The sequence below is a fragment of the Lathyrus oleraceus genome, chromosome 1 (genome assembly GCF_024323335.1).
Source record: "Lathyrus oleraceus cultivar Zhongwan6 chromosome 1, CAAS_Psat_ZW6_1.0, whole genome shotgun sequence".
In the NCBI taxonomy this organism is placed as follows: domain Eukaryota; kingdom Viridiplantae; phylum Streptophyta; class Magnoliopsida; order Fabales; family Fabaceae; genus Lathyrus; species Lathyrus oleraceus.
This window is the reverse complement of record NC_066579.1, coordinates 390,539,820-390,552,968: the sequence shown is the minus strand read 5'-3', so window position 1 is coordinate 390,552,968 and position 13,149 is coordinate 390,539,820. Positions and strand designations below refer to the sequence as shown.

At 39.1% G+C, this 13,149-nt stretch overlaps 1 pseudogene; it reads right to left on the bottom strand.

The window, feature by feature from the left end:
• Nucleotides 1-1,600: 1,600 nt before the first annotated feature.
• Nucleotides 1,601-12,764, bottom strand: LOC127109711 (GDP-mannose transporter GONST2-like; annotated as a pseudogene).
• Between the last annotated feature and the right edge of the window lie 385 nt (nt 12,765-13,149).

Sequence of the window (13,149 nt, the reverse complement as noted above, 5' to 3'; positions counted from 1 at the left end):
AAAGGCTTTCGACACGCCGGAACAATATCTGCTGGTGCTGAAAGAGCAGCCTTCTCAAAATTCTGAACAATTTCAAGAGTTCCCTTTGGACCTTGCTTGAGTTATTTTCTGTTATCATGCTGATTTATTGTGATGTTTGCAGGGAGTTTGTTGTGAAACTGATATGAGCCAATGCCACCAAGTCGTTTTCGCTCCTTTGACAGCCTGAGTGTGCACTCAGCAGCAGTCCGACCATCCCTGCGTGCAACAGCTTTGAAAAATTCCAATAAATTTACTCGACCGCTACCAGAGAACTCAGCAGTCATACCTACGTCAAGAAAATTACATGAGGGTTTGATTTGAAGAACCGTTTGCGATCCTTGCTCCGAAACACCCGAACAAGGATATTTCCAGGATGCGAGTCTGCTTGGATGAAGTTGTCCACCAGAAGCATCTTTAAAAGCGCATGACTACCAATATGAGCAAGAGCACTTTTAATCCGTTCGTGTCCTTGAAGCTCATCAACACAATGTGAGACACTTTCTCCATTCTCATATGTTTCTCTTCTATTATGTTGTTTTGACATTGATGCGCCGCTTTCTCACTTGATTTGATAAGTTCCGGAAAAGAATGGGGGCGGCCTCCTTGGTATGAATAGTGTGTAGGTTCTTCTCATGGTTAAAGACAAGATCTTTTTTCAGATTTTCGAACTTCACTTGTTTGAGCATGTTGGTGGGAAACTGGCACAGTCTGGCGTTGGAGACATTCATCTTGAGATTGTTTTTGTGATAGAATAGGATTACTTATATCTTGAGAGGTAACCTTTTGCATCTGTTCCATGACAGGTCCTTCTTGCTTCAGCATCTATTTCAGGTGAAGGTTGCTCTTGAGCGATTTTAGACTCCTGAGTTTGACAGTCAGTCTGGTTGTCATGGCTAGAAGTTGGCCACGTATGGTAATGATTTGTAAATTTGACAGTTTCAGGCACATTCCATGACAGGATCAACTACTGCAGGATCAAGGTGCACGACTTATTGAAGCAACCGAAACTTCCTGTAATGGATGACGGTAACTCACTGCGGCTTATACGCATATTGCATAAGGTGTTGCAATATTTTGCAACATTTCATGACAGGATGAAAGTGACTCCGTAGGTGAGATTCAACCGTTGATTAGTATCAAATGCAGGTTAAGTTTACCGGTTATGGTTGCAGCATAACGATGGTTTTACATTGATGCAGGAAACTTGATTTCTAATCAACTAATTTTGGTTACAGGGATGTTTCTAGGATGGAGGCTTGGCCTCGATAAAGCGGCAAACCACGTTGCTAGCAGACAGCGCTTCCAATGCTTGAGTGGATGTCAACCGGATTGCATCATCATTAGAATTCAAAAGCCATATTAATCGATTTACCGCACCAGCCTTCTTGAATGCAATACGCATATGTTCATTGATACAAACACTGGCAATTAACTCTGCAGCTTTTAGTATTGCTGACTTATCTTTCGAACAAACCCGTCAATCAAATGTAAAAGTGTATGACGCGGCTAATCATCTGAATATTCAGAATGGGATGTCGTTTCTCCCATTTCTATGGTTACTACTATGATGGCTTCTCGTTTAAGACGTCTTGGCTCTTGCAAATAATATACCAACAAAGAGACCAAATAAAATGCTGAATAAATTTGATACACTCAGAGCAATTTTGAACACTAAAATTCCAGCAATAGAGATTGGAATCTTGTTTAAGGAAACTACAAGACTGTATGTTGTAGGGCTAGTTTGATGTAAAAACCACATCGAGGTAATGCTGATAGAAAGTCCGATCAGTCCACTGGCTGTTGCAGCAACCCAAAACTCCGGTAGTTTAACTACATCAGCGTGTATTACCTAATCCCACTTGCCGAAAAGGAATATCATGATGATGGCAAAAGGTAAAGACAATAAATTATTGAGTAATACCATTGACACTTCATTTAGAGAACCAGATTTGTTGATTTCGCTTCGTCCGTTACCCACCTGAGGCTAAGCGAATAACTTGCGGTAAGAACACAATTCATAATCTTAATCTGCCAGGCATAACCGACTGCATCAAAGGAAGATCTGTAACACCTCAACTGGCAGCAGAGATAATTATCACCAACATTGCAGTCCACACTTTGGGACTCTGACGTTTACGGAATAAACATAACTCTCCAATTGCAGTTAAAATATTAGTCATTATTTTTGAGAATTGCCACCATTGCGATGCTTATGTATTTCAAACTATACATGCCTGAGACAAGCACGACGACAAACATCACATTCACCTGTAACCAAACCTTAACTGACCTCCAGTTGAGCTTTTTAACTGAAACTCTGCCACAGTGAGCCAATAGAACAACAACCAGAGTACTGATAAAGTTTTGATAAAACATCAATGATATTCCTGCATTGAAATTATAACTTGACAAGACGATTTTGTTCAGCATTATCATGCTGCAAGAGGAAATACAGTAAGCTGTTCCGGAGATAAGTGGTACAAACTTCTTGGCCGATCCATGCAATCGATGCCTTTCCTCATCATCAACATGAAAACTGCCCTTATCACCATCTATAGCTTTATTTCTTTTCAGATACCTATCATACAAAGCTCTTCGCTCTGCATTGGTTGTTCGGTGACAACTTTCCTTGCTCATAAATTCCATTGAAAGATGTGCTGGATGCGGAAACAGCATGATGTGGATATGTCCACAGCAGGGGTGTTTGCCGGATGTTAAGGGATACTGCTGTGAAGAGAAGAGCCACCAAGGGCTTGGAATAAGCGGATCCGTTAAATTCTTGATGGGGCTTTAATTGTTCATTCGGATTGTATTTGTAGGATTTATGTAATGGGATGAACTTGTATGAAAATGTTGAGAAATGCAATTTGGAACATGATTTTGTAATTTATGAAATGTTGTAATGCTATTTTGATTTTGAAATGTACTTATGGATATAAAATGGATTTTTTAGAAATAACCCAAGACTAATTTAAATATCAATTTAATAATAATAAAAAAAATAGTAGAAAACCCAATTAAAATCAAATTAATCCAATAATTTGTTAAAATTACTTTTGACATCAATTCTAACATCTATTTGAAAATAAAAATCAATTAGAGTTTTGAAATCACTAGTAAAAATAACAATTAAAATTAAATTGGAATTTGGGAATTGAACTTAATTTGAAATAAAAAATCAAAAATTGAAAAATTACAAAAGTCAAATGATTAAAATCCATTTTATAGTCAAAAGCACCATGATCAAAAAGGCATAGACAATGATCAATGTGTAACAAAAATATGGAGTTGGGAATGTATGCAAATGAACCTTAGGCCAAGTGCCAAACAAAAATAAAAAATTCAGGGTCAAAATCGGGGTATGACAGTTGCCCCTATTTAAGTATCTTCAACTAGAGAATATGAAGCAGGACACTCTTCATATGATCATAGTGGGAGATGATTAAATACTGAGAAGACCCGGATTTTGATCCTGAATCCCCATGACATAATGTGGTATGATATGATATGACATGATATGATATGCGTGGATATGATATGACATGATATGATATGCATGGATAATTTTTTTGTTTTTTTTTTTTTTTTTTTTATCTACTAGGGATATGGTGGACTCTTGACAGGAGATGCTACTTAGACAGACCAAACTGTGGGGAAAGCTGATGATCCACAGGGAGACAGACAAATGGTAAGAAACAACTTGCTGGGGAGACAATCCTGCTGGAGAATCAGACACACATTGGGGAGTAATCCAAATGAGATTTGATAATCGACACTTAGAATACAAGGGATTTCGGTAGTGAGTTCACACATGACTTACTAAACCCGAATAAAGGAAAAGATGCTACAACAGGTTCATATATGACCTGACAACGCTGGGGAATAATAAAGGAGAAAACTCTTCAGAACAGGTTCATGTATGACCTGACACCGGAATAAGGGTTCAACAACATGTTCATACATGACCTGAATGGTATTGAACAAATAGGGAAAAAATCTTCAGAGCAGGTTCAAGTATGACCTGACACCGGAATAAGGGTTCAACAACAGGTTCATACATGACCTGAATGGTATTGAACAAACAGAGAAAAATCTTCAGAGCAGGTTCAAGTATGACCTAACACCGGAATAAAGCTCAACAACAGGTTCAAACATGACCTGAATAGTATTGAACCAAAGGAAAAACTTCAGAGCAGGTTCAAGTATGACCGGATCCCGGAATAAAAGCTCAACAACAGGTTCATACATGACCTGAATAGTATTGAACAAAAGGAAAAACTCTTCAGAGCAGGTTCAAGTATGACCTGACCCCGGAATAAAAGCTCAACAACAGGTTCATACATGACCTGAATAGGATTGAACAAAGAATCTTCAGAGCAGGTTCAAGTATGACCGGACCCCGGAATAAAAAGGTTCAACAACAGGTTCACATATGACCTGAATAGGATTGAACAAAGAATCTTCAGAGCAGGTTCAAGTATGACCGGACCCCGGAATAAAAGGGTTCAACAACAGGTTCATACATGACCTGAATAGTATTGAACAAAAATTGGAAAAACTCTTCAGAGCAGGTTCAAGTATGACCTGACCCCGGAATAAAGGCTCAACGACAGGTTCAAACATGACCTGAATAGTATTGAACAAACAGAGAAAGAATCTTCGGAACAGGTTCATGTATGACCTGATACTGGAATGACAACAATTGGACTCTGACCGCAAGCAATGGACTACAACCACCCTTTAACGGATTTTGCCAACAACAATTGGACTTGAAAATGACCGTGAAAACCGGATGTTGGTTTAGGGATACCAAAGACAAGCTGGAATCAAAGGTCAAAGGATCATAGGATCGACAACAAGACCTGAGTCAATGCAAAATGAGCACGAAATACATTTCGGCTATGCATGATTTGAATTTCCTTTTATGCATGATATATGAATGATCATGATTATGAGAATGCTGACACTGGGCAGACTGGGAGTTTGTAAAGGCTTTTTATGGAAGCTCATGATTCCTCAACACCGAGAACTCAACCAAATATTTTATGATAGACGTAGCCAAAGGAGGATTCTATCCAGTTTGATAACCACAACTTTGCCAATGGGATCCTTTTGGAGGATTAATGAATCGTGCTAGCATAATTTTCGGGCACTCGTCTTAAACTCAATAGTTGTTGACGTATGGAAGAATTTGTTTGAGCAGTTTGAAAGCACGAAGAAAGAGGTTCTGCCCCTCTGTGGCTCATCTTGCCCCAGTTTGTTGGGTCTTTTAAAATGTTCACCTTGAAAGTGGGTTTGAAAACAACTTGCCATGAGACTACCTCGAGATGGCTTGCCCCAAGTGTTTGAAACTTGCAATGGTTTGAACTTGACTAACCAAATGTTGGAATGGTAGACTCTTGATTGACTTTCCTTGGGTAGTTGGACTTACTGAGCTTTAAGGTGGCTGGCCCCGATCTGAGTCTTGAAGAAAATTACTCTTAGCGAGATGACCCTTAGGGTGATTAGCTCGAATTAACTGATGCTCAAAGTGATTTCCCCTATTTGGACTTCCTTCACTTTATCAATTTCCTCAACTGCATATTGTTGGAATTTCTTTGATGCTAAGTGTTGACTCGCAAATAAGATTGTGCATTTAAAAATTGGTAATTTTAATGCAATGCTTATGCAAAAATTCGAAATCAAAGTTTATTGATATGAATGGGTGGAATACAGCGAACGCGTCATTGATAAGAACACAATGGTGATCAAGTCATTCACAGTATGCAAGTTGGTGCCATCAAATGGTTAACAAAAATCATTTGGAGTCAGGTTAACACAACCTTGTTATAGTATGCTTTCAAAATAAACCTTGCCTCAATTAGGTCTTTTAAGGGTTGTAACGTGGTCTGGTTCACGGTTTTTTTTGAAACAAAAGGATATAAGGCTCAAAATTTATTTTTACCCACCCCTTCTTCTTGATGATCTCCAGTTCCTATGTTCAGTTAATTCAATACACGCATTCGACTTCCAAGAGGGTTCGAAGGTGTGATGAGGGTTCAAGACGAATTTTCTTGAAATGGCAGTCACCTTATTTTGTTTTTGTCGAGGATTTAATGACCTCTTTTGATTGTTTTTCCTTATCCTTGATTTTTCCTGGACCGCTTCTTTGAAGCTTTCGGTCCATCGGGATGCCCTGACTTTTGCCTAAGTCATTTTGTGGTATTTGACTTAGCGGGCCTCTTTTTATTTTTATTTTTTAAAGGTGTGACTGCCACATTATTGGTGGATGAGGATCAACCAACACTAATTTTATCTTTTCTCAACTTCTTCGACACTTCAACATGTGCGCGAAGGATAACATGTGGTTGAACCTAATTGGACGATTTTTGAAAGATCGACTGCATGATCAAACTATCTGAACACAACTACCCTGCCCTAGGTTAAGATTAAGGGTTTTAGATCCGAAATAAACACCAACTTCTAGGCTCAAAGTGGTTGTCTAGGGATTAACTCCTTATAACTTCAGTGTTTGGGGATTTGAAACAATGCCTTACATCATCGACAAGGTTTTACTCAAAAGCATACCACAACACGTTCAGGTGTTTCGTTTTCATCATCCTCCTTCCAATCTTTGTTAACACAACGGTTTGATAAACAAAAGTGAATGAGAGGAGTATTTTTTTGTTTTTAACATGAATGAAAAACGAGTGAATACGAATGGGCCAATTCAAAAGATGCATAAACATTTCATTAATCTTACCAATTCAAAGAAAACAACAATGCTTAAAAGCAATTAACAATCAACATGCGAGGAAACTACAAAAGAGATGCTGAAACAACCAAATGATTGCCAGCTTTAGGGAATTGATTTCTTCAAACTTGAAGATTGGGATCAACAAGCTTTTTGACATGATGATCTTCAAATTCTTTTCTTTCAATCTCATCGTCGAACGCAACCCTCTTGGATCCACTACTCACTTCTCCTTTTCTTTCATTGGTATGGGTCGTGACATTGGAAATCCAAGACGGTATCTCAATGCTCTTACCAGGAAATAATGATAGCTCATTAGCCACATCCCTGACATCTTCCTTGTGGTACAAAACCTTGAGGGGTTTCAAGGGTCCTTTCCCTTTCTCATTACCTGGCCCAGAAATCAAGGTATATGTAACTGAGCCCTCCTCCTTGAGTGTTGGTGACCTTATGTCAATCAATCCTTGCAGCTTGAGCTTAAAACTCTTGCATTCCTCGATGGAGTGCCCCATTGTTCCAGTATGGTATCCACACTTGATCTTCGGATGATCTTCTTCAAAGATTAAGCTCTTTTTGTTAATCAACCCTCGCACCAAGGCTTTCAGCGCTAGGCAAGAATCCAAATCATGTCCCAATGCTCCTTTATGGAATTCACATGTTGCATTTGGATTGTACCATGACAGGTATGGTGACACAGGTGTGAGAGCTCGAGGGGTCACCAAAGCATTTTGGATCAGTTGCGGGTAGAGCTTGCTATATGGCACCGGAATCGAGTCATTGTGATCCTTGTTCCTCTTGTTCTGATTCTGATTTTTGTTCTGAACCTGGCTTTGGTGACTTTGAGGAGCAATAGCCAGAGGATGTTGATGATGACGCCTTGAGGGAGGTCCATATGCCGGTAGACGAGGAGTTGCCATATAGAAATTTCCCTTGACTTGGGGTAACACCAGATGGATGTGGCGTAGTAGCTCTCTTCGTTGCAGCAGTGTATATTGGGTGACCCTCTTTTCTCAACAAGACTTGCAGGGTTTCCAAGACCCATCTCATCTGGCTCTTCAAAAGATTAAGTTCCTCCTTCAGTGCTTCTTGGCTTTTTCTTAGCTCGTCCATCATCCCCTGAGACATGGTTCTTTGCTCTAAACGCGTGTTGAGAATCACTTTGCTGATCACGAACAAAGGATGGATGAGTTTTTTTTGTATTTTGTCTGGAGAATGACATGCATTATGATGAGATGCAGATGCAATGAAATGTGGATGAATGCAATGCAAGCCATGCATATTTGTGTTTTTTTTTCAATATACGGGTTCAAAAGTCCGAGGTACTGATAAATTTGATTGCTTTTCCAAAACGGGGTTCTCACCGGGTATGATCTAGGGTTACAAAGGTTCCTAGAGTCATGGATCCATTAGACTGTTTGCTACCTGCGGCAACTTACTTGCCGGGCATCAACTCCATCTAAAGAATCTACTCTAAGTGAGGTTCTCGCATCGATCCAACGAGAAATACATCTCGCAGACCCACACTACGCAACCATCTTTCCTAGTTGGGCAAAGAACTAAGGTTCTACAAATGGTTCTCAGAGTCATGGATCCTAAAGAAAATATCGAAGCTTACGGCAACTTACTTGCCGAGCGACAACATCCTCTTAAGAATCTACTCTAAGTAAGGTTCTCGTACCGACCCAACGAGAAATACATCTCGCGGACCCGCACTACTCAACCTCATCCTATCTTATGTTTTTACTCGAGACTCGGGTAAAAAGTCTTTCCCACATGGTTTGCAATCAGAGTATCCAAGTACCAAACCATAATCGAACCAATACGACAGATTCATATCAATATTACAATAGAGATAGTAAAAACAATAAAGAAAAGCCACATAGGTAATCAAACAAAGGCACACAAACGACCTAACTAGGCTTGACTCACTTAGGGATGTATACCTTCCCCAGCAGAGTCGCCATCTGTCGCACCTCGAAAAAATGGGGATACGACTTCAAAGCGAAGCGCGATCGCACGCTCGCAATGATGGACTGAACAGAGTCGCCACCGAACTTTATTTATTCCTAAAAAGGAAAGGGGAAATATCGATAAAACCCAAAACAAATGAAAGGATAAGATATGGTCATCGCAACCAATATCAGGGTTCGGGAGTCGATTACGCAAGGGGAAGGTATTAGCACCCCTCACGTCCGTTGTACTCAACGGGAACCATTAGGTTAGTTGTGTGCGTTAATGTTAGTTGAAATATTAGGCTTTTCAAATTAATAGGTGGGAAAGAAAGAAAGTAAGAGGGAAGAAATGTTTTTTTTTGGATTTTTTTAACGAAGGACTAAACCTAAGTTTTTTATTAGTGGGCCTGACAAGATTTACAAATCCTGCTCCTACGTATCTCAAAAGAGAAATCAAGGCTTACGTAGTTCTGGGTAGAAAAATGTTTGTTTGTTGGTCGATTTTTAGCGAAAGCTATATTGTATTAATCGACGAAAACATCGTTTTACCCAAAACAGATGAGGAGTGAACGCATACCACACATCGAACGGATTTATAAATCTACATTCGGAAAAGCGTCATTTATCTCTACTCAACAATCGTGGCCGAAACATTGTTTTGTATCACTTAAGACAATATATCTTTCATTTATGAAAAAGGTTTTCGATTAATCGCACGGCGGCGAGAAAGAGTTTGATTGGTTGGATGTATTTTGAGTGATGGCGAGAACTTGGATGAGCGAGATATACATCTCGAATCCTAGCCTCAGGAGTGCATGGTATACACCATGTTCCATTTCCATCTTTATTGAAAAAGTATTAAGGTATGAATTAGGTATTTTGAAGTTTGAAAGACGAGTACTTGTGACCTACAAGCTCTTACAGCTTGGGTCTAATACTCGGGACTACGTCTGGACATTCCACCCAGGCAGTCTGTTTCTTTCCAATATTGCTAAGAAAATGATTCGAATATTTTATGAATGTTTTGGAGGGAAGACGAATATTTATGGCTTGCAAGCTCTTACAGCTTGAGCCTAATATTCGGGATTACAACTGGATATTCCCTCCAGGTAATCTTTTTCTTCTAACTTTATTAAGAAGATGGTTTGAATCTTGGAGTGTGAAAGAGAAGACGAATATTTATGGCTTGCAAGCTCTTACAGCTTGAGCCTAATATTCGGGATTATGACTGGATATACCCTCCAGGATAATCTTTTTCTTCACGTTTTATTTAGAAAAATGATTTGAATATTAAAGAGAAGACGAATATTAACGGCTTGCAAGCTCTTACAGCTTGAGCCTAATATTCGGGATTACGACTGGACATTCCATCCAGGTAACCTTTTTCTTCCAATTTTTATATAGAAAATGATTTGAATATTAGAGTATTAAAGAGAAGACGAATATTAACGGCTTGTAAGCTCTTATAGCTTGAGCCTAATATTCGGGATTACGACTGGACATTCCATCCAGGTAACCTTTTTCTTCACGTTTTATTTAGAAAATGATTTGAATATTAGATGTTAAGAGAAGACGAATATTTACGGCTTGCAAGCTCTTACAGCTTGAGCCTAATATTCGGGATTACAACTGGATATTCCCTCCAGGTAATCTTTTTCTTCCCGTTTTATTTATAAAAATGATTTGAATATTAGATTAAAACAATTAAAGTACCGAGGTTTGAAATTAATGGAAATTTCTTAAAATCTCATTCTAAGAAGCCCCCCCAATAGTAAGTCGAAATAAACAAATAAATAAACAAGTTATTTACAACACATTAAAAATAAAATCGGAAGGAATAAAATCAACAAGTATTAAAAAAAAATAGGACTACATAAAAAGGTACAAAATGGTAAAATAAATAGTAAGAAGTCATAAAAAAATTAAATAAAATAGCAAGCATAAAAAATAAAAATAAATAGAAATATGCTATTTCCAAGTATTGAACTCATCTCCTCCCCCACTAAAGAAAGATGAAGCTGCTTTCTCCACTCAACCACCTATAGTCATTCATTATCTTAATAACAACTTAAATATATATAAGCAAGCATAGATAAAGATAAGTTTAAAATAAAAAAAAAACTAGCTAAAACAATATGGGCCTGTTGGGTCATTTAGAGTGAAACCCAACCTAAACAGAGGGTCATAAACCGTACGGGCCTGGGTCGGTGAAGACCCATTTTCCAAACTGAACCAAATGGCTGGATGTATCTAATAAGCCTCTTCCTATTCCGTAGGAAGACGCGTGGGAGACAGAATCCCAACGGTCACATGGGGTACCGATGGAGAGCCATTAAAGCTCTTGGGGAAACGAAGAAAGCATTTAAAACCTTTTGGGAAGTGGGAAAGGACGGTCACCTTTGACCTGCTGAGATTCGCTCTAAAGGAAAGGAAAAAACAGAAACTGAATGAGAAACGTCTTCTCTAACTCACCCTCCCTCATCTCAACTCAGAGCCTAATCCTCAAAGTATAAAAAAATCTATCTCTCCTAACACAATACAAACACTCAAAAACAAGAAGAAATAAAGTTCAACAATATTATCATAATCACGAACCCTAAAGAAACAGAGGTTGGCGCCGGATACCAAAGAACAAGAAGAAGCGAGAAATCTACCGGATCGGGGTATTTTGGAGACGAATGAACAGGTATACGATCTCCTACACTTCTTGATTCTTCGAGCTTTGGGAGTGGATTTCGAAAACAGGGCCACCAGTAGTACCACCGTCTTCTTTCTCTGAGTTCGCCAATGCTAATGGCTTTTTGTGAAGCTTTTTTTCAAAACTCTTGCTGACCTTTCCCTTTTGTTATTGAACAGTTTTTGGCCGCTGAATTATTAGGGTTTTTTCGCTCCTCAAGCCGTCGTCTCTATTTTTCTGATTAGGTTTCTTTTATATTCACCCTGTTTAGGGTTTTGAACGGGTTCCTCAGCTCAAAAGGGGCAACCTGCGAAATCCTTTAGGGTGCTCAGTTTGCATCGGTCCATTTGGATGTTTGGATTTGGAAAAGGTATTCTGAACTCATGCTTTTTCTCTCTGTTTTGTCTCTATGCCATTTTTGGGATTTTTCGAATTTTAACTGTTTGCTTTTACTGCAGTGAATTCGGAGTGGACATACACTGATGCGGTGCAGGTAATAGTTGATCCCTTAAACTTGGTATTCTTGTCATGAATCAAAGGGATTTAACTTAGCAAACCACCATTTAATATGTCAACATTAGCAGCAACTTCTGCATTGTACTGTATGCTCATCGAAGGAATTGACGGCAAATTCAATCACGACCAATTTAGCCTTTGGAGACCTTTGTTCGTCTAATAGTGCAGGTAAGGGAGAAATGATACTGTAAGTTTTGCTATCAATTTCCAACGTTGCAGAACATGGCTGCCTAACAAAACTCTTTAGGATCAATTGACCGGGAAAATACATGTGGTAACATTCCTTCCATGTAACCCTCAAAAGGCTTTCGACACGCCGGAACAATATCTGCTGGTGCTGAAAGAGCAGCCTTCTCAAAATTCTGAACAATTTCAAGAGTTCCCTTTGGACCTTGCTTGAGTTATTTTCTGTTATCATGCTGATTTATTGTGATGTTTGCAGGGAGTTTGTTGTGAAACTGATATGAGCCAATGCCACCAAGTCATTTTCGCTCCTTTGACAGCCTGAGTGTGCACTCAGCAGCAGTCCGACCATCCCTGCGTGCAACAGCTTTGAAAAATTCCAATAAATTTACTCGACCGCTACCAGAGAACTCAGCAGTCATACCTACGTCAAGAAAATTACATGAGGGTTTGATTTGAAGAACCGTTTGCGATCCTTGCTCCGAAACACCCGAACAAGGATATTTCCAGGATGCGAGTCTGCTTGGATGAAGTTGTCCACCAGAAGCATCTTTAAAAGCGCATGACTACCAATATGAGCAAGAGCACTTTTAATCCGTTCGTGTCCTTGAAGCTCATCAACACAATGTGAGACACTTTCTCCATTCTCATATGTTTCTCTTCTATTATGTTGTTTTGACATTGATGCGCCGCTTTCTCACTTGATTTGATAAGTTCCGGAAAAGAATGGGGGCGGCCTCCTTGGTATGAATAGTGTGTAGGTTCTTCTCATGGTTAAAGACAAGATCTTTTTTCAGATTTTCGAACTTCACTTGTTTGAGCATGTTGGTGGGAAACTGGCACAGTCTGGCGTTGGAGACATTCATCTTGAGATTGTTTTTGTGATAGAATAGGATTACTTATATCTTGAGAGGTAACCTTTTGCATCTGTTCCATGACAGGTCCTTCTTGCTTCAGCATCTATTTCAGGTGAAGGTTGCTCTTGAGCGATTTTAGACTCCTGAGTTTGACAGTCAGTCTGGTTGTCATGGCTAGAAGTTGGCCACGTATGGTAATGATTTGTAAAT